Raw genomic sequence first — 5,557 nt, 5'->3', positions numbered from 1 at the left:
TTGGTGTGCTGTAATGATACACAGTGATTGCAAAAAAATTTTAAATGTATTTTATATTTGGAAAAAATCTGTTACATGTAAATAAAGACTTAGTGGTCATGGAACTTGACTGACTGCTAGGAGAGTGCATACACTTGCAAGAGAGACACAGAGAGACAGAAAAATGAGAAAACCTCCCTACCTCTCCACTATATGGAGAATTATGCCACAATCTATTCTTCTCCATTTCTCCCTCCTTTTGGGATGTGGGGCATGCATGTACAAACGTCCAGCATGTTCCTCAAGCCATCTGGTCCAGAAATTGAACTGTGCAGTTGGCCATGTGGAATCCAGTCACCTTAACCACCACACCACACAGTAGGTCAACTCCCAAAGGTCTTCATACAGTAATCCATCTCTGGCCACAGGGGCATGTGTGTGTATTAGGTGCATACATTGAAAAGGGAAAGCAAACTGGCATGGATCCTTCACATCACAACGTACTGTCCCTCCTGATTACCTTGGAGCCTTCAATGGCTCCCATGTCTCTTCAACCCCCATGTTTAAGACATTCACAATGTTTCAGTTTTCCTTCCCTTTTCAAATTTCTGTGTCTCTTTTTTTTTTCTTATTTGTTTACTTGTTTTTCAAATGTCTACTCTGTCTAGAATTACCCCCAACAGCTTTCAATAAATATGAATATCAGGTTGAAAATCCTATAACTAGGTTTTTTAAACCTGCAGCACACAGCTTTAAAAAACATACCAGGCATGTGCATGCATGCCCCAAATCCCGAGGAGAATGGAGGAGAAGGGATTGAAGAGTGGCTATTCTCCTGTGGGGGAGGGGGTGATTTTTTACTTTCCTCTTTTTCTGTCTCTCTCTGGTGAGTGCACACAACTTATGACAAATAAATAAATAAATAAATAAATAATAAATAGGAACTAGCAGATAATGTAGTGGTTAAGGCACTGGGCTCCTACACGGCCTACTGCTGTTTGAGTCCTGGACCCGGCAACTTGAAACTCATGCCAGGTATGTGTGTATGTGTGCCCAAAATCCCAAGAGGAGACTCTGGAGGAGAAGATATTGTGGTATGACCATCTCCTCCTGGGGCGGAGGTGATTTCTCACTTTTTATCTTTCTGTCTCTCTCTAACAAGCACATGTGCCCTATAGCAAAAAAATCTCTCAAAAAAGATTAAAAAGTTTATGGTTGAGAAGATGAATGACTTTAACTTGGGGGTAGATGAGGGTAATATTGAGGAGCTTTTAGATGTGGCTCCTGAGGAATCGACTAACAAGGAGGTGTTGGAACTGGGAAAGGAATACATAGCTGACCACGGAGCAAGAGAAAAGGAAACTAGAAGAAAAAAGAAACTTAAAGTTAATTCACCGTGAAGGATTCCTGGGGTTTGGCGGGAACCTTGATAGAACTAAAAGGCCTTCAAAAGTTTGAAAGCATGCATTATTGTTACATTACTCACAATTGATAAGGCATGCAACCAATGTCCTGAACAGATGCATGGATTGAAACAGTGTGGCACATATACATTTTGGGATACTACTCAGGCACAAAAAACCATGAGACCCTAGCATTTGACAGAAAGTGGATGAATGTGGGAGATTTACTGCTAAGCAAAGCAAGCCAGACTATGAAAGAGAGACACTGTATGTCCCCACTCAGTATATACCAAAGGTCTGTACTCTATGGCAGAAATGGAAGGATTGGAAGTATAAAGACAGAACAATTGTGGATACTGGGGACAGTGTGGGAGAAGGGTGAGAAAAGGGGGAAGGTGAGAAGGAGGGAATCAAGGGGAAATGGATGGAAGAAAAACATCTAAGGAACACAAAAATAGAAAGTTACGTGTTGACAACATGTATGGTAGTATCGTTGATTGGTAGTATCTTTAATATGCAGTATTAATTATGGGTAAATTAATTCGATATGCCCTGGTGATATACAGTAATTGAATGTAAAACATAAAATAAAGAAGGAAAAAGTTTGAAAACATGTTTATCATCCTCTGATTAAACAATCATGATAACTGGCTTTGAGGCTTACGGTACTGTAATCACTGGCACTCCTTGAAAACCAGTCCTTACAGCTTCCCTCCCAAATATCTTTTCAGAGCCCTCTTTATGTCTTTATTCCTTAGACTGTAAATGAAAGGGTTCAGCATGGGTGTGACCACAGCATATATCACTGAGGCTGTTGCACTTGAATGTGAGTTATGGATAGTGGCAGCACTAAGATACACACCTAGGATTGTACAATAAAATAAGGAGACCACTAAGAGGTGAGAGGCACAGGTAGAAAACGCTTGGTGCTTCCCCTGAGCTGATGAGATTGCATGTACGGAGGAAACTATCTTAGAGTAAGAGTAAAGGATCCCAGTAAAGGGACCACCAGCCAGCACCCCAGCTGTGGACCAGCTGATTAATTTCACAGAAAAAGTGTGGGATTTCCACATGTGTACAGAAGGACAGTGCAGTGCTATTAAACTATTTGATAGTGAATTCAGGACACTCATGTTCCAGGACAACAGAACCTGCAGCACACAGAGCCAGGGGTTCATGATGACTGTAGTGCAGGGGATGACAGACGGCCACATACGGGTCATAGGCCATTACAGCCAAGAGGAAATTTTCCAGCCCTGGGAAAAGTATGAAAATGCACATTTGAGTGATGCAGCCTGCATAGGTGATGACCTTGCTCTGTGTCTGGATGTTCACCAGCATCTTAGGGACGGTGGTGGAGGTGGTGGAGGTGAGACAGATGTCAGAAAACGACAAGTAGGAGAGGAAGAAGTACATGAGGGTGTGCAGTGGGAGTCTGAGATGATGGCCAGGATAATGAGCAAGTTTCTGATCATTAGGAACAGCCCAAAAAGTAATGGTTGCAATTCTGGTTCTTCTGAAAACCCCAAAAGAAGAAATTCTGCAATTTGTGTATCATTTCTTGGTTTCATGTGGTTGAAGTAACTGCCAAAAAATAAATAAATAAATAAAGGACAGAACTTGACACAAGCATGTATTACTCACATGCTAGGATGCTATCACTTACATTCTACAATAAAGACAGTAGGTTCTAAGTTTTATGTATGAATCTGCTTCCCTTTAGATGAATCTTGTGCCATCTTTTATTAGGAATTCCTTTCTGACACTCAAACTATTCTCAAGAGGTCATCCTTTCAACAATTATAATGAAAAAAAGAGAGAAATCATTTCATGCATTTGAGAAATATAAATTGAATATTGACCATGTTCAAGGCACTCTGTAGAGCACAAGTAAGCAACATTGAACAACAAGTGGATGGCTAGCGATGGAGGGCTAGCAGGTGGCATTGTGGTCGAGGTGACTGGATTCCACATGATTGACTGCAGTTCAAGTCTCAGACCTCATGACTTTAAAAACGCACTGGGCTTGTGTGCATGTGTGCTCAAAATCCCAAGAGGAGAATGGAGAAGGGATTGTCATGTGGTCAGTCTTCCTGGGAGGAGTGTGTGATTTCTCACTTTCTCTCTCTGTCTCTGTCTCTCTTTGTATCACTCTAGTGAGTGCATATGCCCTATTGCCAAAACCTTTAAACAAAAGAAGATAGGGAGAAATAAATAGAAAGGTAAGACATTTGTGGGACACAGAAATGATTTATTACCTGTTAATAATGACATGTATAGTATTCTCAACTGGACTGGTTCAAGGCATATTTCATGTTGGGTAAATACTCTTTACAAGCTAAATGATGTATAGCTATTGAATGTATAACAAATAAAGAAAGAACTAAACATAAAAATAAATACATATAACTAAATAACTATATAGACATATATTTAACTAAAATTTTAAATTTTTTATGACCAAAAAATATCCCCAGTCATTTCCAAAAATCATGATTCCTTAAAAGTCATTTGAAATGCTGATAACTGTATAAAAATTGGCATAAATTAACACAGGGAAGTTGATATCTTGATTATATATATATGTTCGAACTCAGTTATAATTTAAGAAAACAATATGAAATCCTATTCACAACCATCAGCCTGGTAAAAAGTTTAGAAGCTGTCATATTTATTTGTGTTGGAGTGTTCATTTTTAATTTTAAGTTTTTATAAAGCAAAAGTTACAGAATTTAAAATGAATTTTATTGTAATTTATAACTTACATAAAGTAGTTATACATATTTATGAGTTACAGTGTTGCTTTTTTTAAACATGTAATCTTTCTCTTCCGCTTTCTTCTGTGTTATGAGCTGTGGAATTTCCTCACTATTTCATGTGTCAAAATAACTCCTCATGATTTTAGCCTTTCAGATGTTTGTCAAAACCTCTCTGGTCAACTCCTGGCCTGTTATCCCCTTTTAAGTTCTATTATAAATGTATTACCTTTTATATGTCATTTCACTGGGCTCTCTCACCTGAACAGGATCTCTGACAGGAAATTTTCTGTGTGAAATTGTGGCTTCCTTCCTGGAAGGTTCGATGGAAAACTGACTTTCTGTCTCCAGAGAAAACAGCAGGAGTGAAGTGTGGGTTCTTGAGACAGACTTAAGATAGTGAAAGAAATAACCATGTTCTGTCCAGCCCAAGTTTGCAAACACTGAGGAACAGCTTTGGAGGAGATAATTATAACTCTGTATCTCTGCTCATGAAACACATTTTCCTCTTCTGACTCCAAACCCTGAGTACATTCCCTGCGAGACATTGCTCTGAGCAGGAAGTTAACTTTCTCCTCCAGATCTTTGTTCTCAAGAGACAAGGTTAAAAAAACCAAGCGAATTCAGTCCTTATTACTCCTTCGACATTGACTCTCTCTTCCAGAAGTCTAACTTTGTAATATCTTATCACAATCCTGAGACAGTTTTCTCTGAATCTAAGACTGAGGAAGCCATCTTAACTAGGTTCCTTGACTCTCCCAAACATTGAGTTGTGATAGGGACATCAACTCCGGGAAATTGCTGTCCTTCTCTCCAACAAGAGAGAACTGTATTCCTTTGATAAAAATCATAGTTGTGGGACCAGAAAGTGGCATGGTGTTTAATGCGCTGGACTTCCACAAAGCTGACTGTGATTCAAATCCCGGACCCAGAGGCTTGAAAATCATGCTTGGAGCATGTGCATATAGGTCTGAAATCTTGAGAGGAGACTGGAAAAGAGAGGATTGCAGAGTAGTCATCCCCCTGGGAGGTGGCTTCTTGATTTCTCACTTTTCTTTTCTTTGTCTCCATCTTCCTCTCTCCAGTGAGCATACATGCCTTATGGCAACTTTTTTTTTTTTTTAATTCATGGTTGCTATATTCCTTAGCTTTATGATGCTTTTGCCAAAACAATTAATAGGTTGATGTTCATATGACAGATGAGCTGTCATTTAGTTATTTTTTTTTCATCCCCTGACATATTTCTTAGGTAGCTATTAAATTGCTTTCTTTCACTACATATTGTTTTGAGTTTTTAAAATTTGTATTTTATTCTACTAATTTAATTAAATGTAAGTATATAGTTTGACAACTTCTGGGAGACATTAGGAATCAATACTATTATTTAAAATAATTAATACATAGTAAAAATGTAATAGT

The sequence above is a fragment of the Tupaia chinensis genome, unplaced genomic scaffold (genome assembly GCF_000334495.1).
Source record: "Tupaia chinensis unplaced genomic scaffold, TupChi_1.0 Scaffold000300_1, whole genome shotgun sequence".
Lineage (NCBI taxonomy): Eukaryota > Metazoa > Chordata > Mammalia > Scandentia > Tupaiidae > Tupaia > Tupaia belangeri.
The sequence above is the reverse complement of the archived record's forward strand: the minus strand, read 5'-3'. Positions refer to the sequence as shown.